This window comes from Triturus cristatus, chromosome 7 (genome assembly GCF_964204655.1).
Source record: "Triturus cristatus chromosome 7, aTriCri1.1, whole genome shotgun sequence".
Classification (NCBI taxonomy): domain Eukaryota; kingdom Metazoa; phylum Chordata; class Amphibia; order Caudata; family Salamandridae; genus Triturus; species Triturus cristatus.
The window spans coordinates 1,036,203,687-1,036,223,337 of NC_140590.1; positions in this window are offsets into that span (position 1 = coordinate 1,036,203,687).

Genomic DNA, 19,651 nt, shown 5'->3' on the forward strand with positions numbered 1-19,651 from the left:
TTTGGAAAACCTTTCCCCATGTAACACGCCATTTCTTGGGTAACCTGTACAATGCATTTTTCCTGCAAATATAGTAAACTCCAGGGAAAACAGGATCTGCTCCATCCAAATAATCCCCAGTTTCCACAAACTGCAAAGTGTGATCACATTCACTGTTTCCCACATAATCTGCATCTGTTGTAGATTTTCTAATGAATATCCGTAATTTCCCTTTGCGTTGCTAATCTAAAGCCAATGCTGCAAAATTTCCCACTAACCTATGCTCTCCTTTTTCAGTCCATTGGGGTACTTTTAAATGATTTGCTGCCTTAGCCAATACATCTCTTCGTCTGTCCTCTTCTGAATCTATGAATTTCTTTTCTACACCTGTTAAGGAACAAGTTAAGTTATGTCTATGCGCATCAAAAGTGTCTAATGCTCATTGTGGGTCTAAAGAATGCCCCACTATTTCTTAGGTTTTAGCATCAGGCTAATGTTTCAAATGCTTCAACACAGGAACTTCTGAGAAAAGGAAGTCATGATTCGAGTAATAATATAGAAGATTGCCCTCTTCATAGAATAAGCTGAGCAATAAACTATAGGTAACTTCATATGTCAAGTGGAGGTAATGGTATGTAATCCCCTCAGCAACTGATGCAGGTAATTGCATGCAGACCTAGCAATCCCTAGCATCCATAGGGTCAACATATTCATAAAGCAATTTGGAACAAACATTCAATTAATAGGCTGCTCTAGGTGCATTTACATGTACGTCTTTATCATCTATTGCAAGTATACTACTGTCAGTAGAAAGTGGTGTTTGAGGGGCAGACTTAAGCTTCTCTACATGGGAAGGGTAGGCTAAACTCAACATTAAAAGCAGAGCAATTAATAGTAATGTCACATCAGCAAACATTCCTACACATAAGCATATATGTTTACCATTATTAGGGCTAGACTGCATGAGTTCTATGAGGGTACGTCCCTTAAATGGAAAGATTGCAGCATAGTGTTGCTTCCACTTTTGCAAACAGCAAAGCAAAGTTCAAGTGTCTTTTTAGCAAAATATGTACAAGTGATCTTTGTTTGACTTCCTAAGCCTTACTCCGTGTTCTTCTAAGGGACAACCTTATGCTCCTTCAGCAGACTCAGACCTGGGTACACTTCTTAGTAGTGTGGGTAAAATCTATTAGGTTCTTTCTCTAATAAATGTGCAGTTTAAATTCACTAGTGATGACATCCAGGAAAAATTGATTCAGTCTGGTTAGTGGCAATGCACTTTTAAAGCTCAGTTCAGCCACAAAGTTAAATTCAAGGAGGCTACATTGAATGTGAATTGTTATAGCAAAATGGCCAAAATGCTCTCTCCCAGTCATTGACAGCAAGGTATGTACATTCCGGTGAGGAGCACCTCTGACAGGGTACTCTAACTCTCTTTGACCTCCTTACTGCTGACCCTTCTTCATCATTCTCACTTAGGCCAGATGTCAGATTTTTGGCACCCAAGACCTGACTCCTCCTCACACACATAAACAAGAGATGTAGACCAGGATAGTCAATAAAGTGAACGGTGTCGGCAAAACCCTCCGCACACAGAGAGATATCCAGAAGAGAGTTCCCGCATCAAGAACAAGTCTACCAACTATCACCAGGAGGCCCAGAAGGCTGGCCATTCCAGCGCAACACTACAACTACTGCCCTGGGAGGGGAAGGTTTTGAAACTCTTAAACAATGAGGGCATGACTGGAATACCTGGTGGAATCGACACTGGTAAGTGACCACAATACAAATGTCCCGACTATTAACAAGACTGCTTTGCCTATCCACTCCTCTATTAACATATACAATACGCAGTACTGAAACTATTGTATACAAATGTCTATTTTGTGGCCGTGTAAATAAGGGCAAATGACTCACCATAAACAGAATTTAATGCCCAGCCAGATATGCAAATGGAGTCTGTAAGTGCAGAACGATCTCAACCTTTTTTACACCAGCCTCTTCAAGACTTACCAATGATTACAAATGGATTTCAACAACAACAATCACAACTGTACATAAAGTAAGTGTAACAGTGTGGAAATGTAACATAACTTCCAGGAGGGCATTTTAATTCCACATAAAATAAGGGCTGTTGCTGGGACACTGCACATGAACCTATTGAGGCTCAGAACCACAGACATCACACCCGTAGCAGTACCATAGGTGGACATCCTGTGGTTCAAAACATCTATATGTTCCTGAACAGTGTCCCTGCACCTTATCCTATGTGGGAGTGAAATGGCCTCCTGCGAGTTCTAGTAATTTCAGAGATATCCTGCTTGAGATGTGTGGGTCACAATTAAAAAAGCTATACTATCCCACGTGTCCCTGAACATCACGTGAAGTGAAGACACTACTCCCTCAATATACCATGGGACATAGTTAGGAAGATGCACACTTTGAATGTTTGCAGCACACTTCACACTAAAAACCTCATGAAAAAACTACCATAAACTTGTATAAATGTGTAAAATTTTATGTTATTCAAACACGGTGTATTTGGCATTCAAACATAAAAAGAATAAATGATAAGACGTTTACATTTCTACAAATTAGACAAAAAACTGGTCTGTCAGTGTATCATGCAGATTATCCTTCCATCAACCCACCCTTACAGAAGCCAAACATGCATGGAAATGGAGAGGCACATATATCCAGAGTCACAAACATGCATAGACACAACTCAAACATCACACGTGTGCCAGAATGTCTGTGATCTACACATTTTTACCAAGGAATGATAGCTACATACAATATTGACAATTGTAACATACAATCTCTGTGGACGGCCAACATTTTCTGGAATCACAGAGACAATCAAAGCTGGTAGTGCCTTAGCAATATGTCGAATATGGAACAATGTTGTCTGACATCTGGTAACAAGTTTGCCAACTTCTATACGTCGGGAGAACATGGCGGCCGGCTGAAGTTCTGGTCGTGAGCTCCGCTAGACCGATGGCAATTACCTTCATTTTTTGCTGATGGCTCACGCGTGCTGGATTCCTTATGCTTTCTTCTGTTCTCCTTGCTTCCTGCGAGGTTTTGGGGGCTTGGATCGGCGTGCAGCGCTCAAGGATCGGCTTGTTCGAATGGTGGAGCCGGCGTCTCTGAACGGCGCCGACGGGGGAGAGAGAACCCGGACTCGAAGATAGAGCGCGGTAGCTGCGCAGAGCGCCGAGCTCGCATAGGGGACCGAACGGAGTAGTAATCCTCGATCGGAGGGCTCGCCTCAGTGGATTCTTAGTTTCCCCATCTGATGGACAACTGTGACAACTGTGAGCCCAAGTTACTTCCGTTTCTGCCGGTTTCTCCTTGGGTGCATACAAGTGGGGGGCTCTGGGGTGTACGCAGAGGGTTTTTTTTTTTAAAGGGCCCATCTCCCTTTAGGACTCAATTTATTGCAAAACCCCGGGTTTCTTAGGGGGTCGAGACATATGCAGGATTACACGCAGGGGCATCGAGGAGAGGTAGCCCTTTGCTGATTGAGCCCTTAAGGGGTGCAACAGGAGGGGGTTCCTGTATGAATAATCAATCAGTTAATAGGAACTGCTGGCTCAAAGCAGCGAGACTTTACCATCAATCACAAGTTCTGATATCTAAGCAAATATTCAGAGGCCCCACCTGCAAATTGCACGAAGCTCCTGGACAACACTATATAAGAAGTCCGAGGCATACCCAGAGTCCTGAACCCTTTAGGCTTTCAATCCGTACAGATTTAATCCCCCGTTATACAGATTATACAGATTATATAGATTATAACCAGTGTCTACATCTCTCTGTAACCAAATTAGAAGGATCCGCCTGCATGAATTAATCAAGGAAGAAGGGTCGTAGTAATAAGAGGGGTCCTTTTCAGCCTAAACCAGTTCTAGTGTCATCACAGGATAAGAATAAGATTTTAGACACTAATCCAAACGTAGACCCCCTAGGCGTTAAAGAGTCTGTAACTCTTGATCCTAAGAACCTACCCGAGGGCGATATTAGTCATAGGGACTCTGTTCTATTCCCAGCATTAAAGGGAGGGATTTCACCAGTTTTGGAGGAGAACCCCCCCCCCTTTCCTGAAATAAAAACGGAAGACGGATGGGATTTAATAACTCTAGTTCCAAAGCGCCCTATTAAACAAACTAATAAAAGCCAAAAGGTTCAAGGGGCTCAAAACTCAGGATTTAAAGCAGCTGTAATCTCTACAAGGGCCGCGAAAACAGCAACAAAGGAACAATTGAAGAAGGCCCCTCTCGTTAAAACTACACCTTCATTGCGCTCCTTCTTCAGATTACAAGGTAACCCAAAATCGATTCCAGAAATTTTGCCATCAAAGGAAATTTCTCCAGTGGTTTCATCTCCTCTTCTGTCCTCAATGGAGTCTCCCAACAAGTACCAAGTACTATCGTTAGAGGAGGTCGAGACAGACGGTGATTGCCATACAATAACCCAGGCAACTCAGTCCCCCCAGATAGAGAGCCATACAGCCATGCCAATCCCTGATCCCAGTACACCGTCACCAGTACTAGATAAAGAGCATTCTACGACTCAGGATATGGGGGGCAATATTGGAGATCTAGTGGCAACACTATTAAACGAGCAGAAAATTCAGGCTTCTTGTGAAATATTAGAGGGCAAATTTAATGCACTTTTGGAAAGGGTTGTGACGGTAGAAACGACCCTGGAACAAATTAAGGAGGAAGTGAGACTGTGCCAGAGTAGCAACGAAAGAGCATCAGCCTCCGAGAAAGAACTACGCGAAAAAATTGAAATCTTAGAAAACAACTCGAGGAGAAACAATTTACGAATATTGAATGTTCCAGAAGCTCAAGAAGGGCAAGACATAAAGTCGTTTGTGATAGCCCTGTTGAAACCATACGCTCCCGAAATGGACGAAAAGGATCTAGACAGCGACATTCAGAGAGTCCACAGGGAGCCATTTAGATTGAACAAGGATAGGAAAAATCCAAGAAGGATTTTAGTTAACTTCAAATCCTATGTAATTAAGGAGCATATTCTGAATAAAGCCCTAACATCAGGAGTCCTGTCCAAGGATGGCTATAATTATAAAATTCGCTCTGACATCTCCAAGGCCACGGCTGATAGGCAGTGGGCTTTGGGGAAATTCATGCAGGATATTAGGGCAGAGGGTGCCACGGTGCAAATGAAATTTCCAGCACTCCCTCGAATTATGTGGCGTAATAAAACATACAACATACGAGACCCACAGGAGGTGGAATCATTCTTGGAACGCATGAGATCCAATAGAAATACATAAATACATAATTTTGAGCCAAACTGTAACACAAGGCCTCGGTAGCGGTTCTCAAACAGGGCAACTAGGATTGCCCATGATAGTGGGGAGGGTTCTCCAGGGTGGGCACAGATCTTGTTTTTTTTTTTACTTAATTCACTTTTTGGTGGGGAGCATAGGGGAGAAAAAGGAAAAAAAATGTTTTGTCCGATATGTAAATTATATAGCAATCAGGATTGAAATGAGCTTAGTAGGAAAGTAGCCTAATGTGTGAGCTAAAGATATTAACATGGAATGTGAATGGTCTAAGAACGAAGGGTCGGAGGCAGAAGATTTTTGAGTATCTTAAGCGTGCATCCTTAGACATAATTATTTTACAGGAAACACACCTTCCTAGGGAAGAATGGCTCGAGTGCATAAAGAACGAAAATTGGATTGGAGAAACAGTCTGCACAACTCAGTCGTGCAATATTAAGGGGGTCTCAATTATTTTGCATAAATCTCCACTCTGCACTTTGGTCACGCAGAAGGCAGACACAAGAGGTAGATGGGCCATAGCCAATATTAAATTCCAGGGTTGTGCAATGTCTATTGTGGGTTACTATGGTCCCAATGTGGACGACCCCGAGCCCCTATCCTCCTTGTATGTTCAATTGATAATGCTTTGTACACCTATTATTTTGGGAGGAGATTTTAATATCCTCTTAGATCCAAAAATGGATAGACACCCCCCTAGTAAAATTTACAACCTACCTAAAATGCGGCAATGTTTGTCCACACTAATGGAAGATCTGAGCTTAATTGACATATGGAGAACTAGGGGTAACCAATTAAATAAATACACCTATAAGAACTACAAGTATGGACACACCTCCAGAATAGACTTTTTTCTGATCGATAAAGCTTTAAGCAATAGAGTTAAGTTAGTGCGACATAATCCTGCACGCTTATCAGATCACTCTTCAGTACAATTAAACATAGATAGCGGGCTACTTAAGAGTGAAAGGAGGTGGTCCCTCGACCGTTCCCTTCTACTAGATCCAAAGGTCATTGAAAGCTTGAGAATAACAACCGAGAATTATTTCCAAGACAATAGTGGGGGAGAAGTCTCATACACTACAGTGTGGGAGGCCTACAAAGCGGTCATTAGAGGGACAATAATCAGCATAGCCGCAGGAAACAACAAAATAAAGAACTCTGAAATTAGGAGGTTGGAATCGAATCTACTAGAACTACAGATACAAATAGACGGTGCGATATTAGAAGAAGACAAAAAAAAACTAACAATTGAGAGTTTAGCAAAGAAACAAGAACTGTCAGTGTTCTTAGAAACAAGGATAAGAGAAAGATGGCAAGCTAGCTCTCTAGCCAATTATGAGTGGGGAGAAAACTGTGGGAGGTTCTTAGCTTGGAAGCTCAAGTCCGACTCCAATAGAAACAAAATAAATGCTATCCATAAAGAAAACAGCACTTTGCTGCTGGAGGACAAAGCAGGTATAGAAGAGGCTTTTGAGTCTTTTTTTCAGACCCTATATGGGGAGGACTTGACACCTTGCCGGGAAACCATCGAAGCTTACTTGAACAAATCCTTAACTCCCAAACTCGATAGTGTCTCCTGTTGTATTCTGAACGATCCAATCACTCAGAAAGAGGTACTAGACGTCTTGAATAGCCTTAAGAGAAACAAAGCGGCAGGCCCAGATGCTCTTCTAAATGAAATATATATCGCTCTAAAAGAACTATTAGCCCCTGTACTGACTAATTTATTTAATATTATTTTCCTCGAGGAGTATCCAATCCCCAAATCTTGGAATGAAGCCAAAATTAGTTTGATCCTAAAACCAGGGAAAGATCCTACCTATTGTGAGTCGTATAGACCAATCTCGCTTCTCAACTCTGACTATAAAGTGTATAGTCAGATATTGGCCATCAGACTTGGATCCCTATCTAATAAAATAATACATGAAGATCAAAAGGGGTTTGTTAGAGGGAGACACTTACACGACCTAACGCACCAGCTGATAGGAGCTATTGATATAGCAACTCAGGAGAAGGTACCTTTGGCAATATTTACCTATGATGCGGCCAAGGCCTTCGACCGAGTTAATTGGCTATACTTACACCAAGTCATCACACACTATAACTTAGGTCAGCATTTTGCTAAGGCGATAGCAAATATCTATACGGCCCCGACTGGGAAATATTGGTAAATGGTGCCACTACTAATAGTGTTCAAATCAAGAGGGGCACTAGACAGGGGTGTCCGCTTTCCCCCTTACTCTTTAATTTATATATAGAGCCCCTGGCCAACATGATTCGAACCTCTAATGACCATACCTCATTCTGTTTTAACAACTGGGAGAATAGAGTGGCACTATTTGCCGATGACCTGATGGTCTACTCAAATAAGTTAACAGAGACAGCTGTCATTATGGACGATATGTTGATAAGATTTGGGGAAATCTCTGGGTACAAAATAAATCATCAAAAGACAGAGATCATGCAGTGGAATGTACCCTCCCCCAATATGATTCTAAGAAAGAAATTCGATATCTAGGGATACAAATTCGAGAGGATATTGACGAAATTGCCCAAGGGAACTTGATGTTAAAAATTAGAGAAATGAGGAGACTTTTCAAATCATGGTCATGCTCACCTCTATCCTTTATAGGGAGAGTCAACGTAGTAAAAATGACTATTTTGCCTAAGTTCACCTTTGTTTTTAACGCGATTCCATTGGAGTTCAACACACTGCAAATAAAGAAAATCCAAAGCGAGCTGAACTCCTTTATCTGGGCATCTAAAACATCTAGGATAGCCTGGAAAATCTGATCCAAAAAAAACATCGAGGTGGGATAGCTAGTCCAGATCTTTTGATGTATTATAGGGCCTTCCACTTCAAAAACAAAAGACATCTCTTTTTAAACCACGCTTCGTATCCTCCTTACTGGAAAGCAATAACCAACCATACTAACTGTTTATATAAATTCGGTCATCCCAGATTCTTTAAAAAAATAAAACTAAAGGTACTGCGAGCAGCATGCAAAACCTGGTCCGATATAAGGAAAATCTGGAACTACCCATACTACAGTTCACATGCCCCAATATGGAATTCTCCCGGTATTCCGGAATGTTTGCAAGACTCTTTAGCTCTTCCACTGAAAAGATCCGGAATAACAGTATGGGGTGATCTCTTAGAAAATGGTATGCTAAAATCATGGGAAGATCTGGCGACGCTAACTATGAATGGAATTTCGAGGTTCAAATTCTATCAATTGACCAACTGGGTTAAATCGCAAGTCATTGGACCAGAACACTCCACAATTACAGGTGATAACCTCCATAAATCCCTGGGAAAGAAAGAAGTCGCAAAGTGGTACTGGTCCCTGGTAGAGAAGCAAGAATCGGACTACGATTTTCCAGACTGTAAATGGAAGAAGATCTTTCCGGCTGAAGACCTACAACACGCTTGGCAAGTATCTTATACTCACTTGTGGTATACTACTATTTCTGCACCATTGAGGAAAAATCATTTGTTTACCCTACATAGGTCGTATTGGACCCCGGGGAAGCTTTCTAGAATGAGTACACAGCTAAAGAAAAAATGCCCAAAATGCGGTGAGGAAGAAGCAAACGATATACATATGTTTTTTTCTTGTCCCCAACGTGGCCAGTTTTGGAACGAAGTAGGCAAGCTTATTGGTAAATGCTTAAATCTGGCCTTTAAGGTAAGACCTTTTTCTGTTATATTTGGTATTTTGGGTATTCTAGACTGTGGTAAAATTAACTTAACTAAAAATCAGAAACATCTCTTATTTGTACTCATATTGATAGCAAGACGTGAAATTTGTTTAAAATGGATACAACCCATTCCTCCAATGATTCACGAATGAGTGGGGTCGGTACGCAAATTTAGGTCTTTGATTAAAGCTAGAGGAGTATCCAAACGCACCGTGTATTGGGAGATGTGGGATAACCTCAGTTGGTAGGGTAGGAAGGGTTGTCCGATGATTTAACATCGCGATCAAAACCGCTGGCTCATAGCTGTAGTACTCAGAACCCTTGATCTATGAGATCGGTAGTATTGAAGCAAGGCCTCAAATTCAACTACAAGGGCGCCTATACTCAAGAGGACCTGATTGCATTTCATTTATCAAGATCGCATAAATGAGGACAATAAAAAAAAAAAGAAAAAAAAAAATGTTGTCTGACTTCTCATAACATGTGCACACAGATTGCCTGGTGAATTTCAAAAGAACACTACAACTACGAAGTCCAGTGACTTGACAGTCAATAAGCGCCACAAAATAATGTAGCTCAAACTGCACAACACAACAAAGAACTGCATACAGATAGGTACACAAATCAGTTAAGAGAACAATGATAAAGGAACGTAGATTGAGCAGAGTAACCTCCCCCCTACGAAAACTTTTCTAGTGAATATGAATTGTTTGCCAAAACGTCAGTCAATGTACTTGAAACAAATGATTTCCAGCATACTTCTGCAACCATTTTAACTTTGAAAGTAAATCAGCGCCCAGTATACGTTGTAATCTCAGACTTTATTAAAAATCCATTGATCCATTAGAGACACAAAGTGCTAGAGACTGCAATCCTGAATCAGTTTCTGATGCCATAAGAAATTCACCTGCCCATTGTAAGAACTCCAAATTACAGACATGATCCTTATCTCCACCCAATCCTGGGATAGGTGACAACTGACCTTCAACCATGTCAGTCGACCACCCAATCAGGCTGCTGTGTGTCGATGCACGTTCTTCAGGTAACACCAGTGGTTCAAACCTCACATGATGGAGCAATTGCAAGCCAGATTGACCAATTAAATAATGGGTCAGTAATGGACTCATCAGAAGCACCAATTCCTGGGCATCTGAGGTACGTGAACATGAGCAAATATCCAATGTCCACTGAAAAAGACACCATAGACAGTGGAACACAGACTGCATGCATCGAAACCAGACCATTTAAAATGTCAGGAACCAATGATGCTCCAGTTCTCTCAAAACTATGATGCAGAAAATCTGCAGCGTCCTGTCACGACACAATTGAAGCACCCATTCTTCAAGGTGGCCCATAGACTGTGCATCCATTGTTGAACAGTCGAAACAGGAACAGGACACACTTAATTAGGAAGAGCCACAACGTGGAGAGACCAAACACACAGTCAACTCTCTAATTAATACAACTCTGAACCAACACAAACACAGTACATAAGTATCAGTCATATCCCACACTGATAACATATGTCAAATAAGCATATTCATTCGGTCTATGAAGCCTGACCACTTATGTTCCATATCTACAGATTTCATAAAGGACGACAATGACCGTGTTTTACTACACATTCATAACACCTGCCTCACGCAGTTCAAACAACCAGATCTTAGAGCCTCATCATGTTTAAACAATCATGCACTCAGGCCTCTTAGCTGAATGGAAACGTATTTTCAAAGTAGGAATAGAAGACCACGGCAAACTCCCTATCCCCCCAAATGGATGAGGCAATGAGACAGTGTTTGAACATCGTGTGAGCTGGGTCAGCATCAAGACTAAACCCATTCACAATTGCATACCAAATATATTTGTGTAATACTCCACCCTCAGCCATTGGAAGAGCATGAAACAGATGTTAAAGTAGCGTAGTGCTGCAACATTTGATCAGTAAATGAGAAACAAGGTCCACAATAATTGCTAGCCAGGAAACCCCAGACATATCAACAAACATATGACAGTTGCACAAATAATAGACAAATACAACAGTGTCCAAATAATTCCTTAGTTCATTACTTATGTAACAGGTAGGGCGAAGGTGAAATACTGTGTTAGACTACCTAGGATCAACACAAGGATACAGACACACTGGTCCATGTGCCATGCACACTAGAAAACTAAATAACCTGATTACATCTTACAAAGGACACTGTGTTGCATGTACACATCAAACTGACTGTCTGCTACATGCACTGCAAAGTGCCCCATATGTCACAATGCGGAGCATGGAAAATATTCGGGAGAGGAAGCAGCCTTATGGCAAGAGCGGTCGACCTCAAAGCTGGGGAACCGGGTTCAAGTCTCGGCAACGACGCTCAACATCCTGTGATTCTGGGCTAATCACTTAATCTCCCTGTGCCTAACAAAAATGAATGTGTCCATCTGTAACGAAACTGGTCCTCATGTAAGGCGCTCAGATACCCGATGTCTCGGGTCTAGTTCGCGCTATATAAAAAAACAAAAAACAATTTTTTTTAAATGTATGGGGCCGTTTCACAGAACTAACTTAAGACAAAATCCGAAACGTACTACTTTTGGTATTCACAGAAGTTAGGATTTTGTCTTAAGTTTGTCTTAAGACAAACTTAAGACAGACTTAAGACAGTCTTAAGACAGACTTAAGACAGTCTTAAGACAGACTTAAGACAAACTTAAGACAGACTTAAGGCAGACTTAATACAGACTTAAGACAAACTTAAGACAAAATCCTAACTTAAGTCTGTCTTAAGTCTGTCCTAAGTTTGTCTTAAGTCTGTCTTAAGACTGTCTTAAGTCTGTCTTAAGACTGTCTTAAGTCTGTCTTAAGTTTGTCTTAAGACAAACTTAAGACAAAATCCTAACTTCTGTGAATACCAAAAGTAGTAAGTTTAGGATTTTGTCTTAAGTTAGTTCTGTGAATCGGGCCCTATATGTTGCATGCCAGTGAATGGGATGATGTATGTCATTACATAAACCACTACTGTAGATATCAGTCTAACCCAAAGATGTATGACATTGGGTCTGTGGCGTCTCAGCAGGGTTAGCTAAATAAAATTCAGTTGGCACATATTCAGGTACGTGTCAATGAAAATCATTGATAGTCAATAGGATGCAAACAACATCTGACAGGATTATACAACATATGACAAAATCCATCTGCCTGATATGTGTGAAAACGGATGCCAGGCAAGTAACCACATTTAATTTTGCGTTGTGCATCCCAACAATGGTAATAAATCATGTGTATGAGTTCATGCTACACAAAATTACTGTTTAATAGACATACCTAAAAATATGTGTCCATGGTTGGACCCATCATAAGTCAACTCATTCACAACATGGGATTTCGTGTAAGCATGTGTACCACATGCTCCAAAATGTTTTGGTAAATGCACGTAATTACAAGTACACACTCTGCAATGTATGCGAAGTCTGTCATTTATTACCCAAGATGTAGTGCAGTACATCACATATGTCATACAACACAGTGTCAACTTACATATGCACTACATTACCTGTTACTATGCATGATCATGTCACGTTAGCATTGGTCAACAATTGCTAATGGCAAACATCACCGTGCCAAGTGTATACTGAATCATCAATGTTTGTACTGATGAACAGAGAGGTATGTCAACATTTAAATGTGTCACCTATGTGTGCCCTTGAGTCATGAACCTGTTAACTCATAAATCATTAAATGCAAAATCATGACATGTCAACAGGACTAGAATCTGGACGCACATGACCATAGTGTCAAACCATATAACTAGTCCCACATTGATCCTGAATCAAGAATCGGAGGTGGAGTCTTTCTCGCATCAAAGTAAAGCTTTTTGGTTGTGTCTGCAGGTAAAACATTAAAGTACATCTTTAAGGTGCAGAAACACATTGTTTTTGTTACACAGATGATGTGGCATAGGACTTTAGTCATCATATCATAACCTTAATACATCAGTTAAAATCTGAGCTTTTAGTTATCTTCACCGTTTGCATGCTTGCACACAGTCTTGGTGCTTCCCTTAGAGACTGATAAAATATATAGATGTGTTTCTAAATTTGATTGTGAAGGCCCTTCTGAGTATTTACTATTGCATATATTCTAACCCTGGGCGTAGTTCGTGAAGTAGCACTTCGCAAAGCTACGCAAAGTGCACTTCACACTACGCGTAGCACTTCGCGAACTGCATAGTACCTTGTTCGCACTGTGCCAGATGTTGTTTACAATGATTGCACAGTGCGGACAAGCAACCGGCACTGTGCAATCATTGAAAATGGCATCTTGCACAGTGCGAGCTGTAGTTTTCTGCTGCTCGAGTAGATTTTTACTCGAGCGGCAGCTTTCTCAACGCGAACTGGTAGTTTCTCATCGCGAGCGGTCGCGAGCATACGCGACCACTCGCAATGAGAAATCTGACCTCCTCACGTTGAGAATCTCGCCGGGAGGTTTATTTTCCATGCTCGCGATCGCCAACTTGATGTTGCTGATCGCGAACAAGGAAAAAGTCTCGCCGGGATGTCATTTTGCTTGCTCGCGGTCACCAACTTGACGTTGAGAACCGCGAGCAAGCAAAAAATTACCGCAGCACTACGCAACACTACGCTACGCGTGTTCGCACTGTGCTACGTGCAATTCGCGTAGTGCTAAGTACCGCGAGCTTCGCAAACTACGCGAGCATAGCGTAGTGCTTTGCCCAGGCTTAATATATTCTATTTGCAGCCTAACTCGAAATCCAACATTTCACTTACAAGTGACATGTAGCACACATCACTCCATCTGTGTATGTTCGTTAAAATATTAAAATGCTGCCTTTTTTAACTTCATTTAAAAAAAATTCAAATATTCCTGTACCTCCTATTTTTAACATCTGTTAGGCCATGTTTTGAAGCATACTTGAAATTTTGGAAAAACATTTACTTTTTTTGGACTGTTTGTGGGCTAGTTTTTAAGCGATTGTCTCGTATTGTTAATGCTGAGGGCCTGATGTACAGAGCTTTTCAATGGTTGCTAACGCTCCAAATTGCTTAATCTGAGAGCGGAGGCGTGTAAAAACATTTTTCTAATGTAGTAAACTGTAGTGGGCTGATCCCACATGTTCAAGTGACATAGTAGACGTAGACGTAGCCGAGTTGAGTTTGATGTAGTTTATTAAGTCCATAAGTAGAAGCTACAGCAAGCCCCACCAGGAGCAGCCTTCTAGCTCCTCAGCCCATCTTCCAACTGACACACTCACACACCAGGCACAAAAGCATTCCACTCATGTCAATCACACCAACATTCTACACGGAACACTCACACTGCCTGAGCAGCTAGGGACAATGTGAAAGGGAACATTACAGCATCAAATGAGAATACTACATATCCTCTCCCTTTTATAGTGAAAAAATAAATAGAACAACATTAAAATGAAAGCGACTATACACAGCAATGTACAAAAGATGAAAACAGTCCATATTCCCATGGATAAATGGTAAAACCACATCACGAGAGGGAAACAGACAAACAAAGGAGGAAAGAAGGTTGAAAGGTTAGAAATACATATTAACACCATCCTCCTCCTTTAATAGTGAACAAAGGAAATGTAAATAACGTAAGAAGAGCTCACATACAGCAAGTGAGCTTAGACACACGTGAAAAGAGTAAAGGGAAAAATGTACCCCACGACTCCACACAATGGATGGACGACACCCAAAGAAGTACTCCTCAACCAAGGAGACTGTGGCTAAAACTTCACCCCTCATGTACGGGACCATGCCGAGATGAGACTAACCCATAAGCTAAAAAGTGTAAAGACTAATGCTGCATGGGACTGGCACCCAAGAACATGTGCAGCATGAGAAAACAACACAGGTGCAGCACAGTATAACAACGCACACATTACGTTGACATGAAGCACAGGGTGACTTACTCACACACAACATAATGACGTAAAAGTACAGGGTGAGGCGCGGGCGGCTTACACACTGGACACAACATGATGTTAAAATGTGTAAGTGGGACTAACACCCAAAACACACATCCAAAAGAAAGGATGTACATCAAACCCATAAAGTGTAAGGGATGACGTAAAACAAGATATGTCAAGCAACATGAAACGTAACAGCTAGTGCCACATGGGATTAACACCCAAGGACATGTGCAGCACAAGAAGACAACACAAGTGCAGCACAGTGTGGCAAACGCATACTTTGTGGGGTACTACGCAGCATTTATTAATTCATTACTGGTGACCGCTTGGAGTCGCAGCGACTGGCACCCCCTTCTAATCTCTACAATCCACTGGTAAAGTGCTCTGATACCTCCGGGTCTAGCCAGCCCTACCTTCAGTGGATCGCTGATGATGCCCCATGGGCAGAAACAGAAACTGTTTGCACTTACCTCGGAGACCGAATACCCTTAGCCGTCATCTACCCAGCCGGACTTCGGACATTGTTTTTCATGGTTCTTCTTGGCTTATCTGTCTTTCACACTGACTGCTTAGTTCCCCCTGATGGACTTTCCCCCTCCTACCTACCTTAACTCTTATCAGCATTCCCCTTCCCTGTTTTCCTTTCCCTCTCTCTGTTCCGCCACACACTAGCAATGTGTGCTATTGTGGTTTCATCAGGTGTCCTTATATGCTATTCGCTAGTAACTCTTGTTGTTACTATGTACTCATTGTGTAACCTATGTAAAATTTGTAACTTGCAACTCGCAGTTCCTTATGTAAAGTGCTCTGATACCTCCCGGTCTAGCCAACGCTATATAAAACTCAAATAAATATATAAATAAATAAATAAATACATAAAATTAAAAAAATCCTGTGCCAAAAAACCTTTTACAGCACCTTGTAAGGACTTCCAGGAGGTCTACACACTCAATGAACAGTAACTGGACAAGTAAAACAACTGATAATCACACTTGTTAACAATAGGAAAGTGTTCAGTCTCTCAATTTGTCACCCCATGACATGTCCTAGGAAATAAATGTGTCTCATAATGTGCCTCACTGATGATCAACACATCAGAAATCACTACAATGATATCATGTTCTATGTTAACGCTATTACATCACTACAACAATACCTCTCCAGGGAAAAATGATGACACAGATCAGGACATCTGTTTGTTGTACAATAGATTTGAGGCCAGCTGTTCGAAAATAAATCACATGTAAAAAAATAAGAACTTACCTTTAAAAATATTGCATGTCTGTAATAACCATTGAGTCAAGATTGATATGAGTCAAAATCATTAAGTGGGCCCCATCATTTCATGCAGTGACCTGCCCTTTCATAGTGAACATAGATTTTCACATAACTCACTAACGTCACTGTAATGAGGACTGACACTATGTTGTATAAGTCCCACAAATGTTCGTGAAATCAGCCGTGTCAGTAAGCTCTTCTAACTTCACACCTCAAAGCTTAACGTAGTATATGTCCACCCTCAGATACCAATTACATTTAGACATAAGAGTTGAGTTATCTTTCACAGATGAGCCTACCCCTGCTGCCCATCAGAGTAACTTGGTTTGCGTCCTTTTGGCCAGAGGATGGTTCTGCTTGATTAGGGTACTCATAGATTTGTTTCCCTCTCTCCTGCAGAATTAAAGCTTTCTCCTGATACATAAGCCTTAATTTACATTGTGCTTAAGATTAGTTTGAAAATAAAGTGAGTATGAGACAAAAAATTAATATCTCATACACTACAGCTTTGACTGAAACGGGCTTACTTTACTTGGGCTCACATGATTCTTTCTTTAAAATTTTTTGCAAAAACCCCAATTTTTGGGGGGGATGGTGAGGTACTTTTTTCCTCTTTTCTTTACTATTGCACAAGTTTTTCATACCTTTTTATTTTTTTTATTTTTATTATTATTTTTTAGGCCCTATTTTAATAATTAAATGGTAATTTTGTACCTCATAGATTATTTGGTGAGATGCTCAGTTATCTACTTGTCCTGATGATGACCATGTACTTATGACAAAGGTCGAAACGCCGTCGAAGCATCTGTGGCCACAATTTATGGAGGACACATTGTTTTGTGTGTTGTAGTTCCAGTGTTGGTTTGGAACTCCGACTTTTATGTAACCTCTGTTGGTGTATGCCATTTTGTCTGGTTTTATATGTTTAAAGAACTGTTATATGTACCAGCTTATATGTCTGAGCCTTACGTTAATACTTTTTTATAAAGAATGTTTTATTTTGATGATTAAAATTGTTTTTTGTATAAGGGCCATATTCTTTATTTTCTATCTTTCACATTTTTATTGAGCACTGTGTAATTTACATGTACATGTTTTATAATATGTTTACATGATGACTACTTTGTATACATTTTGAATCATTGTTAGGATACATTATTGCACATCAGAGTCAGGCCAGGGCGCAGAGTCAAACCACTGAACCTGAAGATTCCCAAGAAGCCCTCAGTGATGAGCCTGACTTCATAGACGTGGACTATGACAACACTCCTGGCACTTCTGGGCAGATCAGTCTGAGAGACTCAGTTGGTCTCATTGAGCACAACTCCAACCCCCACAGCTGGTACAACAACATCCACAACCAGTGTCCCTAGTACAGGCGGACCCATACGTATCTTGCAAGTCCCACCTGCTCAGGTGGATATTATCAACCCAGACACTAAGGATTAGGGACCACGTGGCAGCAGCTAGTCCTGTGCAAGGGCAAAGGCCAGTATAGCCAGATGTGCTGGGAAGAGAATTGTGCCCAACCATTTGAGGCCACTGAGGAGACTGACACCCAGCCTGTGGAGCAGACGTACTCAGTTGGTGTCACTGGGCCCACACCTCTAACCACCACATCTGTTGAATCACGAACCACAACCAGTGCACCTGGTAGAAGTGGGCCAATACCTTGCTGACCTGTTCTGCATCCTCAAGTGGCAAACACCATCACAGACACAGAGGAGGCTGGACCAAGTGGCCGTAGGCAGTCTTGTGCTAGGGCAACGGCCAGTGGTGCCAGACGTGGTGGAAGGAGAAATGTAGTGTGCCCAGCTGAGCCCACTGAGGATCTGAATGCCGAGGCTGCCATCGCACAAGCCATGAGTTTTTACCAGGACTGCTATGGTGCGCTAGGCCAGGTAGTGTCTGTCCTGTGGGAATTGATAGAGCTGCATAGGTCTAGCGACCAGAGGCTGGAGGCCATTGAGCAAGAGCTCTCTGGGTTGCGCACAGAGGTGGCCTCTCTGGTCAGTGTCCTGCAGGACATGAATACCAACCTCAGCCGGCCTTTCACATCCTCATCAACCACACCCTCTGGTCCAAGCACATTGCAGCCTTCAAAATCAGCAGCAGACAGAGGATGTGATGGCCCGTGTGCTGATAACAATCTTGCGGACACACAAGATTCAGCAGCTCCAGATCCCAGCCAAGTCAGGAAGAGGGTACATACACCCAAAAACTGAGAGGGAAAGATTTACAAAACATCCAGGCCCGCCAGTGGTCAACCTTGCCCTTGATGTCTGTCTGTGTGCTTACAACACCTCCACTTTGTTGACTTTTCTCGAACACTACTCCTGGCAGTGATGTGAGGAGTAAGTAAGACTTGGCTACTGGAAAATGAACTCTACTCCAATGATTTCATTCACCATGAAAGTTGTCCTCAGCACTTTATCGTTGGTTCACATATACTTCGATTTGCTCAAGGACACTTTCCATGACACATAGTCCTCTATTTCCTGCATTAAATAAATATCCATCACTTCAACATGTTGACAATCCTTATTTCACAACAGCTTGTCTGGATGTGTTATTATGTGAACATATTCAAATTAAAATACAATGCCACCCGAACCATGCCAACGTAATCTAAATAAAGGGTTGCATGATGCATACTAAGCTATGTTAAGTCATGATATACACTAAGGGGCTGGCCTCATACAAATGTAAAAGCAACAATGAATTCAGACTCAGAGATGGTGTGAGAAGTCGTAAAAAGCAATCTTTACTCAGTCATACAGTGTTGCAGAAACAGAGCTTGATTTTGCTAGGAAACACATGTTGGAAATCGACACATCTCCTACATTCTTCTCTCCACAGGTTCAAAGCAACCCAAATTGCCCAGCATTAGGTTTAGGGTGCCAAAGCCAGATCTGTGGCCTCACACAATCACCCCAAATTCCATATTTCAACAAGGCAGTTACAACATACGGGCACCAAACCCTGCGGTGGCAGACATTGGAGTAGCAGAAAAACTTGCTTTGGTCACAATCTTCACAATGGTGATGCCACATATCATACACATTAGCTTGTGCAACCAGCACTTCATAAAAAAATGTACCTTAGAAGTCAGGAACAAAACATGCATTGGTTGTGCAAAGTGCCTAACTTGTGGGTCTGTACAGTCCACCCAAAATACGAACTTCCTGTAGGAACCTACAATGTACACTTCATACATCAGAAATGCAGCACATACACACTGAAGTCACGACTCAGAAATGGTATAGTGAAGAAAACATTGTGTAGACACCTGTAACACAACAACACAGATGCTATTAACCACCATATAGATTGTTTACTAAACACCGATTAACACTTCACGTTTGCACATTGGTCACTACAAGTGTCACACACATGGCAATATCAATCATCCTAATCAGACCACATCATCTGT